This window comes from Saimiri boliviensis, chromosome 4 (assembly GCF_048565385.1).
Source record: "Saimiri boliviensis isolate mSaiBol1 chromosome 4, mSaiBol1.pri, whole genome shotgun sequence".
NCBI classification, from domain to species: Eukaryota; Metazoa; Chordata; class Mammalia; order Primates; family Cebidae; genus Saimiri; species Saimiri boliviensis.
Genome location: NC_133452.1, coordinates 164,742,824 through 164,768,305, shown reverse-complemented (window position 1 = coordinate 164,768,305; position 25,482 = coordinate 164,742,824). Strand labels below are relative to the sequence as shown.

At 44.6% G+C, this 25,482-nt stretch overlaps 7 non-coding genes across 7 annotated transcripts; 3 read left to right on the top strand and 4 right to left on the bottom strand.

The window, feature by feature from the left end:
* Positions 1-1,204: 1,204 nt before the first annotated feature.
* TRNAA-AGC (transfer RNA alanine (anticodon AGC)) lies at positions 1,205-1,277 on the top strand. The gene has a single exon. It is a non-coding gene; the product is annotated as a tRNA-Ala (tRNA).
* Positions 1,278-5,553: 4,276 nt separating this feature from the next.
* Positions 5,554-5,627, bottom strand: TRNAI-AAU (transfer RNA isoleucine (anticodon AAU)). The gene has a single exon. It is a non-coding gene; the product is annotated as a tRNA-Ile (tRNA).
* A 6,700-nt stretch (positions 5,628-12,327) lies between these two features.
* TRNAA-AGC (transfer RNA alanine (anticodon AGC)) lies at positions 12,328-12,400 on the top strand. Its single transcript has one exon. It is a non-coding gene; the product is annotated as a tRNA-Ala (tRNA).
* Positions 12,401-13,776: 1,376 nt separating this feature from the next.
* TRNAM-CAU (transfer RNA methionine (anticodon CAU)) lies at positions 13,777-13,849 on the top strand. Its single transcript has one exon. It is a non-coding gene; the product is annotated as a tRNA-Met (tRNA).
* A 4,960-nt stretch (positions 13,850-18,809) lies between these two features.
* Positions 18,810-18,882, bottom strand: TRNAA-AGC (transfer RNA alanine (anticodon AGC)). The gene has a single exon. It is a non-coding gene; the product is annotated as a tRNA-Ala (tRNA).
* A 4,617-nt stretch (positions 18,883-23,499) lies between these two features.
* Positions 23,500-23,572, bottom strand: TRNAM-CAU (transfer RNA methionine (anticodon CAU)). The gene has a single exon. It is a non-coding gene; the product is annotated as a tRNA-Met (tRNA).
* Positions 23,573-24,946: 1,374 nt separating this feature from the next.
* Positions 24,947-25,019, bottom strand: TRNAA-AGC (transfer RNA alanine (anticodon AGC)). Its single transcript has one exon. It is a non-coding gene; the product is annotated as a tRNA-Ala (tRNA).
* Between the last annotated feature and the right edge of the window lie 463 nt (positions 25,020-25,482).

Genomic DNA, 25,482 nt, shown 5'->3' with positions numbered 1-25,482 from the left:
GACAAATATTATAGATCCTTCCTGCACGACATCTCCAGAATTATTTTCTTCCTTTTCACTCATCTCTGTCTTCATCCGTGCTACAGTGTTTCTGCAGGATGCCTTCTGCACTGTGAAGTGTGGTGGACACTGGCGCTGGAGAAAGCCTCCTGCTGTCCACCTCAGGAGCTGACACAATAAATATGGATAAACCTCAATCCTCTAATGTCTTTATGACTTCTTTGCCTTTCTCTCCAGTACTGTTTTCTCATGTTCAAACTCTGACAGTCCAAACTAAACACCTTTCTCTAATATGTTGCTTTAATTATTTAAGCTTTTTGCCTGGGATTTTCTCAATTACTCTTGAGTTTTCATAATACTCTCCCAACTTATCTCCAAGTGGCCGGGCTTTTCATTCACTGCTTCCTCCGTGTGTATTTCACACACACACACGTAGCCTGGTTTTCTCCACTCTGTGTCCACTGCTTCTCTGCATAGCTCCGTTTTGATTCTTACTTTCATATTTTACATATTCTTGCACTCTGATGTGATCTCGTCTCTTTTTCTTTATGGCTCTACTCTGTAATTTTGTTGTTGTTGTTCTGACATATAGTTGGACATGTAACTGGTACATGGCACACCTTAGCAAGGAGGCAACCCACATCTCAGATGTTAGTAAAGGAAGCACTCTCCAGGCGTTTCCTAGAGTAGCAGTCAGCACACTGGCCTCATTCCTGAAAGGGCCTAGTTGTGAAAACAGCAAGAGCTTTTTGCCGTCCAGAAATCTGCACGATCTCACAACCCCCACACAGTCTCAGCTACAAGGAACAGGTGATAATGCCATCCTACTTTTATAAACACACACACACATTAAATCATTTATTCTTTTTTAATTATTTTATTATTATCATTATTATTATTACTTTAATCAGTAACACGTTAGCCACGCAGGTCTAGGCAGGCTTCCTATGCTGAAACGTGCCTTTTTCTGTCCTGGAATACCCTAAACTTGACATTTTGGCAGCACAAGTTTTCCCTTTGTGAATTTCTCCTTGTTCTTTTTTCTCCTGCTTCCTGGCAGAGAATGCGTAGCCACTGTGCTCTTACCCTGGGAAATCAATGAGAAGATCTGCCCTTAGAGGAGCCCTGCTTTCAAAGCACTGAAGGCCCTAAATCACTTGTGTTCGATGTCACCCACTAAGGACAAACAAAGCTGTTCCAACAAGGGGAATTAGCTCAAGTGGTAGAGCGCTTGCTTAGCATGCAAGAGGTAGTGGGATCGATGCCCACATTCTCCAGACTTTATTATTTGGACCTCAGGTCTCCAAACCCGATTCCGTGTCTGAGCACAGAATGCTGCTTTGGCTCAAGATGTAGGGACAGCAACAATACAGGGCTGCTGATGGCTCTCTACTGGCATTCAGGATAGCACAGATCTACCGTGTAATTATATTCTGTTTCTTCAAGGAGCTGTGAAACCAAGTGACACAGACAATTGCTCTTTTCTCCCTGTTTCTGCCTGCATCTTGCTCCTAAATGTGAGACAGTCGTGAAAAGTACAGAGAAGAGCCAGCCACCTGGGTAAGTACAGCCCCGGCCTTCTGGTCAGGGGACTGAAACCAGGATGTGTCAAGTAACTAGAATGTGCGTGGACAGCTACTGTAGAAAGCAAATGCATAAAGTTGTTTGTGAACTTGTAGCTGCCCCTGCCAGCTGTGAATAAGTGACTCTAACCCCAACAATTTACCTAGAAAGCCTGAGAACTGAGCTGAGCAAGGGCTACTTTCCAGTCCTCACTGACCACTGGGTCACACACACTCCGGAGACCTCTGGACAGCCCTGTAAAGGCTTTGCAAGTAGAGTTATCTTTGTAACAACAACACATGGAAGGCTGGCTGGTACTTGGAACTTGAATACAAGGCAATTGTGTGCCTGCAAAAACAAAACCAGCAATCCTATCCTTAAGATTTCAACAAGACACAGTGTCTCCTGACATAATATGAAGAAGTCCAGGTTACAGCCCAAAAATATTCAGCATAGGAAACAACAGGTAGATTGTAATTCACTTGGCAAAGAGAACGCTCAAATAACATTACTGAAAGGACACAATACCAAAATCATCTGACACGTGTTAAAGCAGCTGTTATAACAATGTTCCTAGAATAGGGGATAACATTCTTGAAGTGAATGAAAAGGTGGAAAGTCTCAGCAAATACATGAAATACGTAAGCACCAATTTTAAGCTTAAGAGTTAAAAAATGTATTTATCAAAATATTAGGGCAAATAAAAAGCTTAATTGGATGATCTCAATAACAGAATGCAGATGACTAGGAAAAAAGTCAACGAACTTGAAAAGAATACCTACAAAATCTGAACTATATGGAGAATGGAGTATTTCTGTAAATAAACAGAGCCTCAGAGACAAATAAAAAATAAGAAATCTAACATTCACATTATTTTAATCTGGAAAGAAGAGGACAAAGAGATATTTGTGAGAGAAAACTTTGAAGAATTAATGGCTGAAAATGAATCAAATTTGTCAAAAGATATAAACCAGATTATTAAAGTTCAGCAAACCTCAAAGAGGTTAAACCCAGAGAAACCCATAGCAAGTCATATCATAAACTGCTGAAAACTAAGAAATACAAAACAATTTTGAAAACAGCCAAAGGAAAACTAAAGTGAAACTACCATATGAATGACTGTAGATTTCTCATCAGGAATCATAGAGGCCAGAAAAAAATGTCATAACATTCAGAAGGTATCAAAAAAAAAAATGCACAGAACTTATACTGTTAAAACCACACATAATTGTTGAAAGAGATGAAGTCTTAAACATTTTCAAAGATGTGCCATGGTCAATACTCCCGAAATTTATCTATACCTTAATGTAATTATTCTCAAAACACCACCTGGCATTTATTTCTTTATTTTAGATGTTGATAAGCTGATCTAATATTCCTGTGGAAGTGCAAGAAATTCAGAGTAGCCAAAACCATTCTGAAAAAGAAGAACAAAATGGGAGGAAGCAATTTCCAAATTTAAAATGTATGATAAAAACAGTCATCAAGACAACATGGTACTGGCATCAGAATACACAAATGAGTCAATGAAATAGAATTGATAGTCCAGAAACAAATCCTTACATTTACAGAATATTAATTCTGAATTTCCAAAACAATTCAATTGGAAGAGACTAATCATCAACAAATGATGTTGAAACAACTGGAAATCCACATACAAAAGAAGGAAGTTGGAGCCCCTCCTCACACTTCAAACAAACATTAATTCAAAATCGATCAGCAACTTCAATGTAAGAGTTGAAACTATAAAACTTTAAGAAGAAAGCATAGGAGCACACCTTTCGAGAAGTCAGTGTTCTTTTTATATATTTCTTCTAAGTAATAGTCATTAGTCAGCTTGCAGCATCTGTGAGGTCCATGTCCGTGAATTCAGCCAACCACAGATCAAAAATATTAGGAAAAATGCATTTGTATTGAACAGGTACAGACTTTCTCTTGTCATTATTCCCTAAAGAACACAATATAACAACTATCTACGTAGACTTACATTGTATTAGGTATTCTAGGTATTCTAGAGATAATTTGAAGTATATAGGAGGATGGGTATAAGATATATGCAAATCTGTTGCCATTTAATTGAAGGGACTTGAGCATCTGAGGATTTTGATATCTATAGACACTGAAAGATGACTATACATCATTATGTAATGCTAATGTCATCGTTACTCATCACCGCAACTCGATCGGAGCTGTAATTCAAGTTATTTCTACAATCAGTGGATCTAGAAGACTGTGGCCTCAAATGTCTTACTGAAATGAGTAAGGCAATTCACTAAATATATATATTTTTTAATTTCCCAGATGGGGATAAAACACAAAACAGCATATACTGTTTGCTATCCACCCAACAATGACTTCAGTTTCTCACAATGTTTTCCATTCTTCTTTTCTAATACAGAAAGGAGCTCATTCAGCACCTGACCTTCTTTTCACACCATCTTCTGCAGAGTAAGTGGATCCTAACCTCAGAGTCAAGAGTTAAATCAGGTTTTCCCAGATCTCTTGCCAGTGCTTGATTTGGGCAAGGGCATGTAACACTTTGCTCCTGATTTTGAGGCCAGGAGTTACTGCAGAAGCTGCCAGAGTATCAGGTCCGTATGTTGATGAGAGACCCAGTGAGTTAATCAGTTCTGTAGCTTTCCTTCCCTGTGTATTTATCGTCAGGTACAAGCACAAATACCACTTATTGCAAAGGGCATAGCACTCTCTTTCTTCTGTGTATCTGCATCTATTTACAGCTAAGGACTTCATAAATTAGAGTTTTGTAAACGTTAGTCTAAATCATTCTGATGACTTGAAATTGGAAAATGTCAGCACCAATCACATTAATGTAGTAGAAAACATGGGTTTGAGGGGCCCTGGCTCACCGTTTTATTTCCTATCAATCAGTGGAGTAGAAATTCCCGTCAAGGAAGAGGGTTCATTCCTGTCTCTCAGCCTCAGCAAAGTTAAACATTTCAGATCTTTCCTGACTTTGGATCTATTGGGCATGCTCTGTCCTCCACCACTATCCCATCCTAGGTGCCTATGGAGCCACTCAGAGCCTCAGAGATACACTCAGCAAAATGGAACCAATCACCATGTAGGGTAGCTTGTTGCTCTTCTCACCAAAATACACTTTGTTGAGATAGCCTGGGTTCTACAGACCCGTGAAGTCCATTTAGGGCACAAGACACTCTTCCCATCATGCCTGCACACATATTCCTCATTCTTCATTGATTCATGCAGACTTTTAAAAGTGTTTAGCAATAAGCATCCTACCCCCCGAGGAGCTTAGAGTCTCGTGGAGAAGAGGGCCAGGCAGCAGACATTCACAAAAATGATAAATGCCACAAAACAAATGTGTACGTGGATCCCCGTGAGTGTCAGGAGCAATGAAACCCAAGCTCAGAAACTAGGAGGGGGGTCAGGGAAGACATTTTCCGGAACATGGTTTTGTGTCTAAGTAAGCAGTGAGACAAGCAAAGAGGAGGTGAAACTCTCAGCGTTCTATGGGACATTTCCTTACCTCCAGTATCTCTAGAGTTAAGTGTGGGAAGCTAAAAGAGAGGAAATAGAAATGCAGAATGGGAGTTGTTGAGAGACTTCACTTACACTGCACAAGCCAAGGACAGGTCTGCGGGAAGCAAGCAGATGCACAGTTAGGAAAGTCCGTATCAGAAGTTAGTGACGGCAGAGAATGAGTGGTACGTTTTGGAAACCGTAACAGAATGAAAAGCCCAGGTCCTCATTCCTGTGTTTTCACCTCCGTTTTTCTTTTTTCGAGATCTTCAGGGATTTCAATTTCCTCCCGAATCTCCGCTCTCTTCGTCGTCTGCTCTTGCAGGAACACTAAACCCGCAGACACAAAACTATGTGAAGCGCACTACGTCCTAGCAACGTTACTGGGTACATACGCATTTCCTTTCTTGTTCTCTCGGGGTGTTGTATAGCACTGCGCACATCTGTAACAGTAAAATGTAACAGTAAAATGAGCATAAAAACCTCACGTGGCCCGTACGGGGGTCGAACCCGCGACCTTGGCGTTATTAGCACCACGCTCTAACCGACTGAGCTAACCGGCCTCTGTCCAGCATGTCCATCCTACGCTCATTAGAGTTTCAAAGACGCAACTTATTCCAATTACCAAACGAACTTTTCTCAACTTCCTGGAGCTGGAAACAACCTACCATCTTGGCTGACTTCTTTACGATCCTCTGCAAATTTCTTCGAACCCTGAAATGTCACTTTAAATTCTGCCGCGGGAAACTTCAAACGGCACCTGCTTCAGTGCTTCAGGACGCCGGCTTTAGGGGGCCACCTTTCTCAATGCAACGCCCCCACCTGCCGTCGGTACTCAGGCCTGTCCCTATCACTCCTTTCTACTTTGCTCCCGTAGCTTCTGAGCGACCCTTCAAGAAACTGACGGAAAACCAAACAAATACCGCAGGTTCCTCTCCGCGGGCTGTCAAGGCCAATGGAAGTCCCCACCCAGGCTCCTCTGCCCCAAAACGTTAGTTCCGACTGTGCTCGCCCATTTACCCCACAGTGAGTATCTGACCCCGACTCCTCCCCATTTTTAGCAAATTCAGGAAAACGCTCTCATAGTTCTACGTGAAAAAGACACTTGAGAGAAGCACCTTCCGTTGCCGTCTTAGTGCTCGCATTTTATTCCTTCTCGATGAAGCAGGTGTAAGTCCATTGGCATTTCACGCAAAGCAAGTCAACTTGGAATCCCGACTCAGGACCTTTAGAGTAAGAAACGTTCTCCGGGAGCTCTGCTGATCGCTGAGCCGGCCGGGGTTGCTGCTTTCTGTCCCCAAGACAACCGTTTCTCTGCGAGTGTCCGCCTGGCTGGCCACTTCTCCGGTGGAGAAACAGCGGTTCCTCGGGTTTCATTTCTGGAAGTGCTTTGGGCCCTGGGGAATGGGGCCGCTTCTTGCAGCGTCGACAAAGTGGCCGAACACGCAGGGACACCCGCAGTTCCCAGGGACGAGCAAATGGCTCAATAGATGCGTTTCGAATAACGGAACCAAGGAAGTCTCCGCCAGCCCCCAGCTGTACTACAGACGGCCCACCTCTCCGTCTAGACGATTGCTAACGTCCTGTTCCTTCTCCCGGCTTCTGAACTAGAGTCTCACTTCCCTCCAATGCATCTTTCGCGGGCTGGCGTGTTTCCGCCTCACTTCCGCAATCCTGTGGGTTGCCGCCTGTTTTAAAAACCGACTCTGGTTAATCCTTCCCTCGGTGTGGCTCCCTCTTCCGCACTAGGCGCTGAGTGAAAAGAGCTTCCTGGAGGCAGCTGGAGGCCTAGTCCTCCACCCCCTCCTGCTCCTCCTCCTCCGCCTCCTTCCTCGCCCCCTCCCTCTCCCCCGCCTCATCATCCCCCTCCTCCTCCCGAACCCCCTCCTCCTCTTTCCCCTCCTCCTCCTCCTCCTCCTCCTCCTGGAGCTCAGCTGTGGACGCAGCCTTGACTGGAGGCGGAAAGCACAGAAGGGTGGGGGCTAATCCAGGAAACACACACACCTTGTGTCTGGTTGGAAAAACCAGCGCCCGAAAAGGAGAGCGAAAGGACAGGAGAAACACACGCTCCGGAAACGTGTGAGATTGTTGCAGACTTCAACGCAGAGCGCGGACCGAGGTGCGGACAGCGGAGGGCGCAGGCTCCACCCCCGGCCTGGGCGCCGGACCTAGGTGAGGACAGGCACTCCGGCTTCCGCGCGCGAACGTTGCGTTTCTCAAGACCACCCTGGCCCCCCACGCCCGCATGCGGTGCCTATAAAGACCCCCAAGACCCTGGCGGGCACAGACTCGAGCGGCCGGACGGGAAGAGGACCGCGTCGGCCGGAGAACCGGGAACTCCGCGCTCCCTTCAGTCACCCCGGAGGCCTCGCAGAAGCGGTTCCAGTGACCCGCGAAGACACTGAGCCCTTTACGTCCCGGAGAATGACAAGAGAGTACCTGGGCGGCGTTTACCAGCTGGGATTTCGGGAGATGCGGATTTCAGCGCGGCCGGCGCCACGCCTGAGGACCGGGTGGACCGCGGGCATCGGCGCTCTCGCCGCGCCCCACGCGCCCCTGCTCTCACCTGGGCGCCTTGATTTTCCTGCCTGGATGGCCGAGCCTCCCGCGGCGGGCTCTGAGCTCCAAGTTCGGGTGGTGAGACCGTTAAGTTGATCTCCCGGGCAGTCCTGTTGCTGACGAAAGGGGACAAACTGAGAAAGGAACAAAGAGAGAAGTGGCACGAGCCCTGGGACTCACAGCACAGGCCCAGTCTACAACCCGTGCCACGCCACACAAGCTCGACTTGTTCTCACACCGGCTTATTCAGACCCGATGATCCGCGAGACCAGAGCCAGACTGCTCCAGCGACTCTACACGGATCTTCAGGTTCCAGCAGCGAGGTGCCGCTGATTAAACCGGGGGTTCTCCTAGTTTAGAAATTCCGTCCAGCCCCTGCTGAGAAGGACCTGACTAACTTTCCCCCGCAACCATCCTGTGAAAAACTCCAGTCCCCAAACCCTCTAAGTCCTGCTCTCACTCACCCCTGTTTTAGGCAGCACTGGGACTCGGCAGAAGGGGGGGCTCTTTGCTCAGCAACTTTAATTAATCCAAGGTAGTAGAATCCATCTGCTTTCTTGGTTGTCTTTTTTGAGGGACTGGGTCTTCTAAGTGTTGATTCTGATCCCTGCCTATGGGTATTTATGAATAAATAGATAATCGCACTCCATAATTATGTGCAGGTAAAAACGGTTCAGTTTAACTATCTAATAATCTCTCAAATAACCACTAGATTCAACTGTCTGGAACTTACCTAATTAGTTCCACATTCTGGAATGAAGGGATGTCATAGGAAATAACAGGTCTCAGTCCCAGTGCCTAATGGAGAAATAATCACACAGACACCAGATGAAAGATGAGTAAACTGAAAGGCAATGGGTGGAAAAATAATTCACTTCATGCTCAGATTTTTGGTGTGAATCGAGGAAAGAAATCAAGGAAACGAACAAATTCAAGATGTAGTAGTGTTGGATTTGTGTTTTTGTCATAGGACACCATTTCTATTCTGCAGGATTTGCTTGGTCTCCATCTGACCTCAGAGTACTCTGCTCTTCCCCAGTCATTCCTGCAATCACTCTAGGATATTTGTACTCCCAAAGTAAGGGGGGCGGGGGGAGTTTAAATTTAAAACTTCTAAGTAGACCCGCATGGTGCCATTACTAAGGGCAGAGAAGCTGAGCAAACTCATCTCTGAGTCCTTTAAGCAGAGGTGTTAATTACTAACACTCTATTTCATCCCATTCTGAACATGATGTGCCACTTTTCCTTTTGGGTCTGAGGTGACACCAGCCATTTTCATACTTTATTCCACTAGGAGGTCCTGGGAGAAAAGTGAGAAAGGTAGATTGAAGAATGCTTAGTTTGATAAGAGAAATATAAAGGCAAATATATTTTTCACTCAGTTCACCCTGGTTCTAAGAGTGGGTCTATAGAAAGAAATGGAACATGCTTCTGCTAATTAACATTCAGGCAGAAAACGTCATTAATTCCACCGCAAACCCATGTGCCTTCTTCCATGTGACAAATTGATGAGAGTATTCTTTCTTCTGTAGGTAAAATGAAGTCTGGGATCTAGATTGCAGTATTAGCCGTGCCATAGTGCAGAGTCTCTCTTAATTCACACGTTTTACTTCAATACGTAAGAAAATGTAATTGGAACGTAAAGCCAATAAACCAATCAGGTTATAAACAATATTAACATAGAAACAAAAACCGTATGGTCTTCGGCATGCAGTCTTTGATTTGGGGAATGCATTCTTTTCTACTGTTATCAGGAAGGAGGAACAGAAACAGCTTATAGTCACATGGAAGAGACAAAAGTATGCATTTATGCTCTTGTTCCAGAGGTGTATCAAGTCCCCCAATTTTTCATAATCTGGTCCAAAGAGAACTGAACTGTCTGCACCATCAGCAAAACATTGGTACACTCTATTGATAGTATCATTTAAATCTTGAATGAGCAAGAAGTGTCAAGTAAATTATAGATTTTGTTAAGCCCTGCGAGCTCCAGAGGGTGGGAGAGAAACACAAAAACCATTCATCGACCTGGTCCATGAAGGAAAGTTTTTAGGATCTGTGAAATTCTGAGACACTTCCTCCAAAGTCGAGAAGACATTGTTGCATCTCGAAGCTCCCATCACTTAGAAGGGAGCCCTAAACTCACCATGATTCTCTGGGCTGTGAAAGCTGCGCGTTCCACACTTGCAGACCCTTCTCTGACGGGTTTACCAACAGATATTAAATTAAAATATTAACTAATTGAATCCGGCTTTATCTACAAAGCATAATGCACCGTGAATTAGGGAAGATTGCCTCAGGAATAAAAAATTAGTTAAGCATTGAAAAGTCAATACAGTTTAATAGACTACATTTACAAAATAAAGAATACACGTGATAATCTCACTAGATGCAGAAGAAATATCGAACCAAATTTGTCATTCATTGATGTTTTAAAAAAAAAAAAATCTCAGTAAACTAGGAATAGAAGCAAAATTCCTCAGATGAGTCACGGGCATTTCAGAAATTTCTACATCTAACAACACAGTTAATAGTGAAAGAATAAATATGTACCTTTTAATATTGAAGAAAGGTGCAAAATACCTGTTCTTCCTACTTCTACATTTTACTGAAAGTCCTAGGTAGTGCAAAAAAGCAAGAAATGCATGGATGAGGCCGGGCGCGGTGGCTCAAGCTTGTAATCCCAGCACTTTGGAAGGCCGACGCGGGTGGATCACGAGGTCGAGAGATCGAGACCATCCTGGTCAACATGGTGAAACCCCGTCTCTACTAAAAATACAAAACATTAGCTGGGCATGGTGGCGCGTGCCTGTAATCCCAGCTACTCAGGAGGCTGAGGCAGGAGAATCGCCTGAACGCAGGAGGCCGAGGTTGCGGTGAGCCGAGATCTCGCCATTGCACTCCAGCCTGGGTAACAAGAGCGAAAAGTCCGTCTCAAAAAAAAAAAAAAAGAAAAAAGAAAAAAAAGAAATGCATGGTTGAATGAATAAATAGCATAACCACTTTAGAATAGGAAAAGTATATTCATTTGCAAACGACATACTCGGGTCCACAGAAAATCCTAACGATGGACAAAAATAAGCATTATGAGTAAATTGAGCTATGCCGCTGGTTACAATATACAAAAATTCATTGTATTTCTGTATACTGACGTCACCAAAAATGGAAAATTAAATGACCATTTTCAATAGGATTGAAACAAATGAAATATTTAGAGATAAACTTGTCAATGTGCAAAGACTTGGACATAACAATCTACCAAAGATTGCTGAGAAAAACTCAGGAAATCTCAATAATTAGTGTTATTTGCCATATTTACAGATTGAAATTTAATATTATTATCGTTTCTTTCTCTGAGTTGACCTCTAGATTTACTACAATCCAATAAATATCCCCTCAGGAGTTTTGTTGTTGTTGTTGTTGTTGTTGTTTCTTTTTTTTTTTTTTCTCACGGAAATCGACAAGTTTAATCTAAAGGATCTAGAGTAACCAAAATAATTAGGAACAGAAAAACAAAGTCAGAGGGCTTATACTAAATGTTGACAAGACTTTTATAGAGCTAATGTAATCAAAATAATGTGGCGATGTCTCAAGGATATGTACATAGATTAATGGAACCGAATAGATAGTCCAGAAACAGACCAACGTATGTGGTCGACTAATTTATAAAAAAGTAAAATGTTACTTAATGAGTTTTTTAAACAAATGGTCTCAGGCAACCGAGTATGGAAAAAATGATCTCCTACCCTTACCTCATATCCTATACAAAAATTAAATCAAAATGACTTATATACATAAAGTTTAACCTCAAAGATATCCAACTTGAGGAAGACAAAAAGAAAATAAGTCTGCACATGTTTGATGTAGGCAAAGCTTTTTCAGAAGGGACCAGAAAAGCATGAGTCATTACAAAAAAAGATATACTGGATTTCATAAAAGATTAAAACGTTTGTTGTTTGAAAGACAACATTAAGAAAATGAAAAGACAAGACATAGACTTGAAAAGAAAATTAATATATTTTATATGCACACGTATTCGTTATACACGCACATATAACAAAGGACTGGTATAGAGAAGAGAAAACGCATTTTAGAGCTCAGTGATACAAACACTCAGTAAAGACAAGGGCAAAAAGCTTGAGCGGGCGTTTCACAAAATAAGATGCTTATGTGGCCAATAGGCACATTAAAAGATGTTCAGAAACACTGATCAGTACAAAAATGCAAATTAAATCGATCGAGAATTAATAGGCAACAGCAGACCTCATTCCCCAAGGTGGAGTAACACAGACATTGAAGATAAGTCATTTGAACGATCAACCGATAAAAAGATACTCTAGTTTATTTCCAGGTTTGTGTTACTAAGAAGTGACGCATTCAACAGAGCGTTGGAGGTAACTGCTAATTAGGGACCATACTTCCTTCTCTTTGAGCTAATGGGAGAGTGAAATCGGATTAGAACTGGAGCTTTCCTAATGAGATCTTTTCTGTCTTTCTCTCTTTCTTAGGATCCTGACTCAGACTGAAAAAGCAGAGGATGGTCACTGCTTTCCAGATCAGAGGCTGTCTCCCAGAAGCTTCACTCCCGGCTTCGCCCTGGTAGGGAAGTTTGCAGAGGTGTCTGAAAAACCTGAAAACTTAAGTGGGACGTGGAACGATATTTGTGTCTCGGTGATAAATATAGGCAGAAAAGGCAAGCACGGTGTCGGGGAATTAGCTCAAGTGGTAGAGCGCTTGCTTAGCATGCAAGAGGCAGCAGGATCGACGCCTGCATTCTCCAGCTTGTTTTAATCCCTAGGCTATACCAACGCTGTCTGGTAAACACTTTCCGCAGAGTTATCGCTGTTTACCCAACTCAATGCGGTCCTCTTCTGTACATCTTTTTAAAGGAAACGATATATCGTATTACATGCAACAGCAAAAAAGGAAAAGATTAGTGAAAAATGAGTTTTGCCAATACAGGTTTTGGGCCTTCAGCTCGAAGTCAATTAAATGTATTTTCGTGGGAAAACTAAACTTTAGCCTTTTGGATACAAAAGACGAGGAGAAACAGCCTGGAAATAGTGTCCGGAGGCAAAAGCAGGAGACTTGAATGTGCCAGCCTTTACCTTTTATTTTCAGGCTGACAACACATGGTCAGGTAGAGGAGGAAAACCTCTCTTCTGTCAGACTGTCTGAGCCTTGGCCAGGTACTAAGAAGAGAGACAAGCGAGAGCAGTCAGGAAGGAGTGTAAGTGAAGGTGGGAGTTAGCACGTGAACTCTGTGGTCAGATGCATTCTCACTCACAAAAGTGACACTCGGTCTTTCTATTCAGGTCTCTGAAAGCTCATCCTGACAAAAAGTTGCTCAAAATAAATGGAGACCTAGGTCTTCCTTTAATTTTTAAGATGAACCAAATTGTAAAAAAAAAAAGTATTTTTGAAATTGCAACACTATCCCCCATTTAAAGAAACTACATGAGGTTCTGTATTAACAACACATGCGTTGACTTTATCTCAGCTGGCCAAAGCAGAGCTTTGAATGAAAACAAAATCTGCTTTCAATGTCTGGTTTTGCTTCTTGTCAGCTGTGGATTTAGTTCTGCTGAGCTTCAGTTTCATCAGTAAGATGGGGATAATGATGTATAGATTTATGTCAAAAACATTAAATTTGACTAACTGAAATTACGTGAATAAAATCTGTAATAGGGTTTTTGGAACATAGAGGTGAAGACAACATGAGGACTCATCATAATATTGGTTGGTGATATTTTGAGGGAAGGTATCAGGTGACGTAAGTGGAAATGCAAGTTTAAATTAAGACAGATAAGTGTAAATTGCAGGCATGTTTGGGAGCTTTTCATTCATGCAATTGCTATTTAGTGAGAGCCCTCTATCGCAGCTAAGGAAACTGTGGACAGTAAGCGTTGCCTAATATACGGGAGGAGGACGAAGATCCAGAGCAACAGAAAATGTGGTCAGCCGTTGTTCAGTACACCATGGCTTCCGAGCGTGAGTTTCTTCCGAGGGGCTAAAAAGAAACCTACGTGGGCTTGCTGGAAATCATCCTGGAGAACCAGCGCCCCTGGGCAAAGAAAACCGAAGTCCCAAAAGAGCCCGGCTGGGGAAGGAAATTGGGACATTCCTGTAGAATCAGGCCAGATGCCAGTCTTTGTCGCCCTCTTAGCGCAGAGGGCAGCGCGTCAGTCTCATAATCTGAAGGTCCTGAGTTCGAGCCTCAGAGAGGGCAGATTTTGCGAGTAAAGCTTACTTTCCCGGGACTGGTTATAGCTGTAATCCACACTCCCTTTAGAGCTGGAGCATAATTTCGTCTTTTTTGAAATATCAAGCAAGTGGAATTGTGTCGGGGCCAGAGCTTTCCCACAGTAACCGTCTATGGGTGCGGGTTTGACGCGCGCCCTGGCTCCTCGCAGTGGCTGTTTCCGAATGAGTCTGGAGACTCCGCCGGCAGTCCTGTGCTGCTTCCGCTCAGTGGTCCTGAAAAATCAGGTGGAACGCAAGACTTCCAGCCCCGAAAAAAAACCCCAAGACCCCAAACAGCCAATAGCGGGGTTAGGGGGCGAGGTGATCGGAATTGTAACCCGCTCGCTTGGGAGGCGGCGGCCTGCCGGGTCCACGTGCGCATTCTCTGGCTTTGCTCCTTTCTTCCCTCTGGGTGGGCAGCTGTCGCTTCCCAGCTGATCGCCTCAGAGCTGTACGCCCGGATGCAGGTGCCGAATACGCCGACCATCTTATTAGTATCTGTTTGTATTTTCATGGTACGCAGACGACAGGGAATGAATCGCTGGACGTCTTAGAGGTATAATAAATCGGATTGCTTTCCCCCAAATGGTTCCCATGGCAGGGACTGGCAATACCTTTAGCGACATCCAACGGACTGCGTGTAGGCGACCGGGGGAAAACCGGGAGCGACGAGGGGAGGGCACGCCGAGCAGGTGCTCAAAGACGGGAACATCCGCGCTGGCCTGGCCGCGGTGGTCACGTTCTTCTCTGCGATGCACGGTGCTCCACTGCGGGTGGGACCGCTCCTGCCACTACCTGTTACAGGAGCCAGCCCACGGAAGTAACTTTTATGGCACGAAGACCCCTCTGCTACTCGGAACTGGGGGTTAAACCTGGAAAACAAGAAAAGCCGATGACACGAACCTAGAGAAACTAAGAAGAGAAGCTCGAAGCAGGAACGAGAGACATTGGGGCTGAGGTCTGCGAACAGATCCCGGCTTGTAAAGGAAATTACAAAGCGCCCGTCAGCCGAGGGAAAGTTCCGATACCCAGGGGAATCTATAGAAAATAAATTCAGAAAGCGAGGAAGAAGGCGAGTGGTGGGCGGTCTGTCCTTAGCGAGGTGTTACCTCCGCGTGCCAGGGACCCCGTCCTCGCCGGTCCTCAGTCTCTGTTTCATCTGTAGCGCCGGAGCTGAACGGCAGTCTCCGAAATCCTCCCGACTCATGTGCCACGCGCAGAACCCGAGATAGTTTTTTCTCTTTCGTTTTAGAGGCTCCTGGAGATAGAAATGAATATACAAAAATGTCTCAGCAGAAAGTACCGAACAGCAATCCCACCCCATCATTTCTCAGAGCCTAAACTCAAGCCAGAGAAAGGGATTCACAGAGCAGGACTGCCTTGTGGGACAATCCGTGCATTGTGGCTCTCTCCCACGCTCTTCAACCTGAGACCAAGCCCCACATTCTGAGGATGATCCTCAGGACACGAGGGGGCCCTGGAAAAGAGCCGTTTCTTCAGCAAACTCCAAGCGATGCACAGCCCGGAGGAAAGGAGAAAATTGCCGCAAGTCTTTCAGATCCACAAAAGCCATGTCCCTTAGTTTTAAGGCCACAAAGGTCAGGGACCCAAATAACTACCAAAAACGTTTCAGAGAACGCTTTGGGCAAGCGTGTGGAGACAATCAATTGCCTCGTTGCCATTACAGTTTGTAGTCACTAATTTCATGGAAGAGAGCACGTTACATCTGGGGAAGCCACTGTGGGAACTGCCAGATTAATTAGCACAGATATCCCAGAATGTCCTGCGGCTCTTGTATTTTAAGGAAGTTATGATTACTACTGACTGTTGATGTCCAGGAGGAGGTTTTGGGGCCGGCCGTTCCAGGTTCCATGTCCACACCACCGCACCACCATTCCTAGGGTCTCTAGACATGTACAAGGGCAAAACCCATGTATGTGGAGAAAACGATTTATTTATATGTGAGGGCACTTTTAATTTTAAAAATTGTGGGTGGATGACGAGGCCAGAAGCTGGAGACCAGCTTGACCAACATGTTGAAACCTCGTCTCTACTAATCAGCGGGGCGTGGTGGTGCGCGCCTATAGTCCCAGCTACTTGGGAGGCTGAGGAGAACCAGAGAGGAGGAGGTTGTAGGGAGCCCAGATCGCGCCACTGCACTCCAGCCTGGGCGACAGAGTGAGACCCCGTGGGGGGTGGGGCGTTCAGTAAGCCCTTTTTCGTGTGTGTGAGACAGAGCCTCACTCTGTCGCCCAGGCTGGAGTGCAGTGGTGCGATCTCGATTTGCTGTAACCTGTGCCTTCCAGGTTCAAGCGATTCTCCTGCCTCAGCCTCCCGAGTAACTGGGATTACAAGCGTGCACCACCACACCCAGGTAAGTTAGTATTTTTAGTAGAGATGGGGTTTCGCCATGTTGGCCAGGCCGGTCTCAAATCCCCGGCCTCAAGTGATCCCCCGGTTTCGGCCTCTCAAAGTGCTGGGATTACAGGTGTGAGCCACCATGCCTGGCCTAATAAGCACTTTTTTTTTTTTAAGCTTTAAAATTGTAATTAAATATTTCAGACCTTAGATAGGAAAGGGGATAAGATAATTTTTGTCTTTTTAGGTTGCTGAACAAAATGATTACTAGAAACACGAACACTTAGCTTTAAGTGTTGATGCTACAAGACTCATCTGGAAACGGGGTCCGCTCGGGGTCGGGAGACTGTTGTTTAGGCTCCTGCTTCCTCACCCTCTCCCCTCCAACAATACTGCCGGTCCATTGTGCTTCCCGTTGCTGTCCTTAGTCCATCTCCTTCACGCATGGTCCATCGGCTCGCCCAGACCACCAGAAATGGGCTTTCCTTTGAAATCTGGAGGGCTGCACAAACTTCCCGTGACTTAGCTATCTCAGGTGATTGTGATGAAAAGGAAACATTCCATGCAAGTGGACTGCACTAGGTTGCGAACTAGAAGGAAGGCTGGAAAGGAGAGAGATCCATACACATTTCGCTTTCTTGAACTTGGCAGCAGAGGTAAGGATGAAAAGATACCAATAGCTTGAGACAACTAGAAAATTTTAGGGCCAGGGAGAATGTTATGTTTGTATGTGTATATGTTCTTGTTGTTAACAAATTGGTAACAGATCATGAATATGATTTAATATGAACTTTTTTTTTCTGATTGCCACCCCAATACAAAAAAAAAATTTCTCTTAATGGCGGATTAAATAATAAACTAAAGTCTACAGATGTTTCTTTTTTAAGACTCTTCATCTACAAAAGGTCTCTGGTCTTTCCTTTAGTAGTATTATGTATAAAAAGAGCTGGACATTATTTTTTAGAGAAGTGCTGGGTTTAAAGAAAAATTGGTCAGAATATATAGGATTTCCATAAACTATGTCACTCTCCCTCTCTTACGATTTCCCGTTATTGACATCTTGCATCAGTGTGGTACATTTGTTACAATAGGTAAACCAATAACATATTATTATTAACTAAAGTCCACAGTTCACATTAGAGTTTGCTCTTGGTTTTATACATCCTGGGTTTTGTTTGTTTGTTTAACAAATGTAGTGCGACATGTATTTACCAGTATAGTATCATAAAGAGTTCATGCCAGTTAATTGTTGAAGGAACTGGCCCTTGCTTCCTTAGAAACACCTCTATATTGTGTTTATTTCATTGTATCTGTTTCATGCCCCTTGACATGTTTCTTAATCTACTCTATTTCCTGTAAACTGGCAGTTACAAGTACAGGGTCATTTAGATTCAGCTTCAAATCTTTTAACAAGAAAATTGGGTAGGTGGGCGTGTACGCTTTCCACTGCATCGCTTTATGAGGAGGTACATAATGTCTGGTTCTCTGACTTTTGGTCACCAATATTAGCACCAACGTGTGGTTCAACTGCCATTCATAAATACGTATCTATAACTCATATACTTATGTGAATATATACATTTATGTGTTGATAAAATGATAAACATGGACACACAAAAATTTGAAAATAACATTGAAAGAATGAACATAAAAATAAACTAGAACAGATTAATTCTCGAATGCACGGTTTAGAAAAAATTAAAAGTATACTTCAAACTCCTTAGAATTTAATGAAAATGGGAACTTACAACAACATATTTCTAAAGATTCTGTAGAAACTGCTTTCTAGTTTTAAATGATACCTTTAAATACTCAAGTTACAAAACATTAGAAGAAATCGGTGCATTAAATGTAAGAGGGAAGAAAAAGAAGAAAGAAGAAAAAGCAACAGCAGCCCGAAAGAATAGAAGAAAATAGAATGGCGAAGGAAACACAGGAATTAACTAGAAAATAGCAGAATCATTTTGGTCATAGCAAAGAACAATGTCAATCAAATGTTAAAAATCAAAAAAGAAGAAGTGTGGAGAAAGCACAAAGAAAACCCAGCATACATTAGTGAACGCTGTTCTTAAGATTCTGGAAATGTGGCAGGATAATTTTTAAAGTGTTGCTTTGCATTTGGTCTCCGTTTCCTCATACTACCCACCTCGTCTGTTCCAGGCGGTAACCGTATTTTATAAAACCTTAACTCTACACATGGGGACGAGGTGAGTCGAACACCGTCTGCACAGACGGAGTTTCGTTACTCAGGAAGCTCCCATTCTAGAGGAGAGAAAAACAAACCAATAACTTAAAGACAAACCTGCCGGAGAAGAGGTTATTTGTGAAGACGTAGTAGGAACCGAGAGGTCGTATGGGCATCACTTTGAGCTGTACTTGTCTAAAGACGGGAAATTTGCATTGAGACCTGAGTACCTTAGAAGTGCCAAACCTGAGGCAGGAGTGGAAAAGAAGGGAGGTTGTAAGCAGGGCAATCAGACTCTGATCTGCGGAGCTATAAGAAACGGCCTCCAGGGAGTTCCTTTGATCATCTCCCCAGTGATGAGAACGGAGGCTACAAACCAGGAGAAAGACACCAGACGAGAAGCTGGAGAATGCGGGCATCGATCCCGCTACCTCTCGCATGCTAAGCGAGCGCTCTACCACTTGAGCTAATTCCCCACCATAAACACAGTGCGCCCCAACCGTTTTCCTGATTCTTAGGAGCCTACCGGGAATTTGGGTCGCCAAACCTTTGGCAGGACACGATTGAGGGCGGGGCTTCTTATATCTCGCCCGGAGCAAAGCTCTATGAGCTTGGAGTGGGAAGAACAGGGATTTCCAAAGAAGGTCACGAGGGAGACCTCTCTCTCCCCACTTCCCAAAGTCGCCTCGTTCCTCTCTCGAAATAGAGCGCACATTCCAGGTGGAGAAGAAGCACCCGGCCTGCCTGGCTTGCTGGCACAGCGATTCCAGCCTGCTCCAGAGCTGTGATCGCCACCTGCTCCTTGCAGGCAGGGCAGCCCGGAAGCGGCGGGGCAGCGTCTCCCAGCCCCAGAGCGCAGAGCTCCACTCCACGTGCGTGGCAGCTTCAACAGCACTTTCCTCCTGGACGACTCGGAAAATGATGGAGAACCTTGGAGGAGCTGCGAAAGAGAAAGCTCTGCTTTGGCCAGCTGAGATAAAGTCAACCTATGTGTTGTTAATACAGGACCTCATGTAATTTTTTCTAAACCGTGCATTCGAGAATTAATCTGTTCTAGTTTATTTTTATGTTCATTCTTTCAATGTTATTTTCGAATTTTTGTGTGTCCGTGTTTATCATTTTATCAACACATAAATGTATATATTCACATAAGTCTATGAGTTATAGATACGTATTTATGAATGGCAGTTGAACCACACGTTGGTGCTAATATTGGTGACCAAAAGTCAGAGAACCAGACATTATGTACCTCCTCATAAAGCGATGCAGTGGAAAGCGCACACGCCCACCTACCCAATTTTCTTGTTAAAAGATTTGAAGCTGAATCTAAATGACCCTGTACTTGTAACTGCCAGTTTACAGGAAATAGAGTAGATTAAGAAACATGTCAAGGGGCATGAAACAGATACAATGAAATAAACACAATACAGAGGTGCTTCTAAGGAAGCAAGGGCCAGTTCCTTCAACAATTAACTGGCATGAACTCTTTATGATACTATACTGGTAAATACATGTCGCACTACATTTGTTAAACAAACAAACAAAACCCAGGATGTATAAAACCAAGAGCAAACTCTAATGTGAACTGTGGAATTTAGTTAATAATAATATGTTATTGGTTTACCTATTGTAACAAATGTACCACACTGATGCAAGATGTCAATAACGGGAAATCGTAAGAGAGGGAGAGTGACATAGTTTATGGAAATCCTATATATTCTGACCAATTTTTCTTTAAACCCAGCACTTCTCTAAAAAATAATGTCCAGCTCTTTTTATACATAATACTACTAAAGGAAAGACCAGAGACCTTTTGTAGATGAAGAGTCTTAAAAAAGAAACATCTGTAGACTTTAGTTTATTATTTAATCCGCCATTAAGAGAAATTTTTTTTTGTATTGGGGTGGCAATCAGAAAAAAAAAGTTCATATTAAATCATATTCATGATCTGTTACCAATTTGTTAACAACAAGAACATATACACATACAAACATAACATTCTCCCTGGCCCTAAAATTTTCTAGTTGTCTCAAGCTATTGGTATCTTTTCATCCTTACCTCTGCTGCCAAGTTCAAGAAAGCGAAATGTGTATGGATCTCTCTCCTTTCCAGCCTTCCTTCTAGTTCGCAACCTAGTGCAGTCCACTTGCATGGAATGTTTCCTTTTCATCACAATCACCTGAGATAGCTAAGTCACGGGAAGTTTGTGCAGCCCTCCAGATTTCAAAGGAAAGCCCATTTCTGGTGGTCTGGGCGAGCCGATGGACCATGCGTGAAGGAGATGGACTAAGGACAGCAACGGGAAGTACAATGGACCGGCAGTATTGTTGGAGGGGAGAGGGTGAGGAAGCAGGAGCCTAAACAACAGTCTCCCGACCCCGAGCGGACCCCGTTTCCAGATGAGTCTTGTAGCATCAACACTTAAAGCTAAGTGTTCGTGTTTCTAGTAATCATTTTGTTCAGCAACCTAAAAAGACAAAAATTATCTTATCCCCTTTCCTATCTAAGGTCTGAAATATTTAATTACAACTTTAAAGCTTAAAAAAAAAAAAAAGAAAAGTGCTTATTAGGCCAGGCATGGTGGCTCACACCTGTAATCCCAGCACTTTGAGAGGCCGAGACCGGGGGATCACTTGAGGCCGGGGATTTGAGACCGGCCTGGCCAACATGGCGAAACCCCATCTCTACTAAAAATACTAACTTACCTGGGTGTGGTGGTGCACGCTTGCAATCCCAGTTACTCGGGAGGCTGAGGCAGGAGAATCGCTTGAACCTGGAAGGCACAGGTTACAGCAAATCGAGATCGCACCACTGCACTCCAGCCTGGGCGACAGAGTGAGGCTCTGTCTCACACACACGAAAAAGGGCTTATTGAACGCCCCACCCCCCACGGGGTCTCACTCTGTCGCCCAGGCTGAAGTGCAGTGGCGCGATCTGGGCTCCCTACAACCTCCTCCTCTCTGGTTCTCCTCAGCCTCCCAAGTAGCTGGGACTATAGGCGCGCACCACCACGCCCCGCTGATTAGTAGAGACGAGGTTTCAACATGTTGGTCAAGCTGGTCTCCAGCTTCTGGCCTCGTCATCCACCCACAATTTTTAAAATTAAAAGTGCCCTCACATATAAATAAATCGTTTTCTCCACATACATGGGTTTTGCCCTTGTACATGTCTAGAGACCCTAGGAATGGTGGTGCGGTGGTGTGGACATGGAACCTGGAACGGCCGGCCCCAAAACCTCCTCCTGGACATCAACAGTCAGTAGTAATCATAACTTCCTTAAAATACAAGAGCCGCAGGACATTCTGGGATATCTGTGCTAATTAATCTGGCAGTTCCCACAGTGGCTTCCCCAGATGTAACGTGCTCTCTTCCATGAAATTAGTGACTACAAACTGTAATGGCAACGAGGCAATTGATTGTCTCCACACGCTTGCCCAAAGCGTTCTCTGAAACGTTTTTGGTAGTTATTTGGGTCCCTGACCTTTGTGGCCTTAAAACTAAGGGACATGGCTTTTGTGGATCTGAAAGACTTGCGGCAATTTTCTCCTTTCCTCCGGGCTGTGCATCGCTTGGAGTTTGCTGAAGAAACGGCTCTTTCCCAGGGCCCCCTGGTGTCCTGAGGATCATCCTCAGAATGTGGGGCTTGGTCTCAGGTTGAAGAGCGTGGGAGAGAGCCACAATGCACGGATTGTCCCACAAGGCAGTCCTGCTCTGTGAATCCCTTTCTCTGGCTTGAGTTTAGGCTCTGAGAAATGATGGGGTGGGATTGCTGTTCGGTACTTTCTGCTGAGACATTTTTGTATATTCATTTCTATCTCCAGGAGCCTCTAAAACGAAAGAGAAAAAACTATCTCGGGTTCTGCGCGTGGCACATGAGTCGGGAGGATTTCGGAGACTGCCGTTCAGCTCCGGCGCTACAGATGAAACAGAGACTGAGGACCGGCGAGGACGGGGTCCCTGGCACGCGGAGGTAACACCTCGCTAAGGACAGACCGCCCACCACTCGCCTTCTTCCTCGCTTTCTGAATTTATTTTCTATAGATTCCCCTGGGTATCGGAACTTTCCCTCGGCTGACGGGCGCTTTGTAATTTCCTTTACAAGCCGGGATCTGTTCGCAGACCTCAGCCCCAATGTCTCTCGTTCCTGCTTCGAGCTTCTCTTCTTAGTTTCTCTAGGTTCGTGTCATCGGCTTTTCTTGTTTCCCAGGTTTAACCCCCAGTTCCGAGTAGCAGAGGGGTCTTCGTGCCATAAAAGTTACTTCCGTGGGCTGGCTCCTGTAACAGGTAGTGGCAGGAGCGGTCCCACCCGCAGTGGAGCACCGTGCATCGCAGAGAAGAACGTGACCACCGCGGCCAGGCCAGCGCGGATGTTCCCGTCTTTGAGCACCTGCTCGGCGTGCCCTCCCCTCGTCGCTCCCGGTTTTCCCCCGGCCGCCTACACGCAGTCCGTTGGATGTCGCTAAAGGTATTGCCAGTCCCTGCCATGGGAACCATTTGGGGGAAAGCAATCCGATTTATTATACCTCTAAGACGTCCAGCGATTCATTCCCTGTCGTCTGCGTACCATGAAAATACAAACAGATACTAATAAGATGGTCGGCGTATTCGGCACCTGCATCCGGGCGTACAGCTCTGAGGCGATCAGCTGGGAAGCGACGGCTGCCCACCCAGAGGGAAGAAAGGAGCAAAGCCAGAGAATGCGCACGTGGACCCGGCAAGCCGCCGCCTCCCAAGCGAGCGGGTTACAATTCCGATCACCTCGCCCCCTACCCCCGCTATTGGCTGTTTGGGGTCTTGGGGTTTTTTTTCGGGGCTGGAAGTCTTGCGTTCCACCTGATTTTTCAGGACCACTGAGCGGAAGCAGCACAGGACTGCCGGCGGAGTCTCCAGACTCATTCGGAAACAGCCACTGCGCGGAGCCAGGGCGCGCGTCAAACCCGCACCCATAGACGGTTACTGTGGGAAAGCTCTGGCCCCGACACAATTCCACTTGCTTGATATTTCAAAAAAGACGAAATTATGCTCCAGCTCTAAAGGGAGTGTGGATTACAGCTATAACCAGTCCCGGGAAAGTAAGCTTTACTCGCAAAAGCTGCCCTCTCTGAGGCTCGAACTCAGGACCTTCAGATTATGAGACTGACGCGCTGCCCTCTGCGCTAAGAGGGCGACGAAGACTGGCATCTGGCCTGATTCTACAGGAATGTCCCAATTTCCTTCCCCAGCCGGGCTCTTTTGGGACTTCGGTTTTCTTTGCCCAGGGGCGCTGGTTCTCCAGGATGATTTCCAGCAAGCCCACGTAGGTTTCTTTTTAGCCCCTCGGAAGAAACTCACGCTCGGAAGCCATGGTGTACTGAACAACGGCTGACCACATTTTCTGTTGCTCTGGATCTTCGTCCTCCTCCCGTATATTAGGCAACGCTTACTGTCCACAGTTTCCTTAGCTGCGATAGAGGGCTCTCACTAAATAGCAATTGCATGAATGAAAAGCTCCCAAACATGCCTGCAATTTACACTTATCTGTCTTAATTTAAACTTGCATTTCCACTTACGTCACCTGATACCTTCCCTCAAAATATCACCAACCAATATTATGATGAGTCCTCATGTTGTCTTCACCTCTATGTTCCAAAAACCCTATTACAGATTTTATTCACGTAATTTCAGTTAGTCAAATTTAATGTTTTTGACATAAATCTATACATCATTATCCCCATCTTACTGATGAAACTGAAGCTCAGCAGAACTAAATCCACAGCTGACAAGAAGCAAAACCAGACATTGAAAGCAGATTTTGTTTTCATTCAAAGCTCTGCTTTGGCCAGCTGAGATAAAGTCAACCCATGTGTTGTTAATACAGAACCTCATGTAGTTTCTTTAAATGGGGGATAGTGTTGCAATTTCAAAAATACTTTTTTTTTTTACAATTTGGTTCATCTTAAAAATTAAAGGAAGACCTAGGTCTCCATTTATTTTGAGCAACTTTTTGTCAGGATGAGCTTTCAGAGACCTGAATAGAAAGACCGAGTGTCACTTTTGTGAGTGAGAATGCATCTGACCACAGAGTTCACGTGCTAACTCCCACCTTCACTTACACTCCTTCCTGACTGCTCTCGCTTGTCTCTCTTCTTAGTACCTGGCCAAGGCTCAGACAGTCTGACAGAAGAGAGGTTTTCCTCCTCTACCTGACCATGTGTTGTCAGCCTGAATAAAAGGTAAAGGCTGGCACATTCAAGTCTCCTGCTTTTGCCTCCGGACACTATTTCCAGGCTGTTTCTCCTCGTCTTTTGTATCCAAAAGGCTAAAGTTTAGTTTTCCCACGAAAATACATTTAATTGACTTCGAGCTGAAGGCCCAAAACCTGTATTGGCAAAACTCATTTTTCACTAATCTTTTCCTTTTTTGCTGTTGCATGTAATACGATATATCGTTTCCTTTAAAAAGATGTACAGAAGAGGACCGCATTGAGTTGGGTAAACAGCGATAACTCTGCGGAAAGTGTTTACCAGACAGCGTTGGTATAGCCTAGGGATTAAAACAAGCTGGAGAATGCAGGCGTCGATCCTGCTACCTCTTGCATGCTAAGCAAGCGCTCTACCACTTGAGCTAATTCCCCGACACCGTGTTTGCCTTTTCTGCCTATATTTATCACCGAGACACAAATATCGTTCCACGTCCCACTTAAGTTTTCAGGTTTTTCAGACACCTCTGCAAACTTCCCTACCAGGGGGAAGCCGGGAGTGAAGCTTCTGGGAGACAGCCTCTGATCTGGAAAGCAGTGACCATCCTCTGCTTTTTCAGTCTGAGTCAGGATCCTAAGAAAGAGAGAAAGACAGAAAAGATCTCATTAGGAAAGCTCCAGTTCTAATCCGATTTCACTCTCCCATTAGCTCAAAGAGAAGGAAGTATGGTCCCTAATTAGCAGTTACCTCCAAAGCTCTGTTGAATGCGTGACTTCTTAGTAACACAAACCTGGAAATAAACTAGAGTATCTTTTTATCGGTTGATCGTTCAAATGACTTATCTTCAATGTCTGTGTTACTCCACCTTGGGGAATGAGATCTGCTGTTCCCTATTAA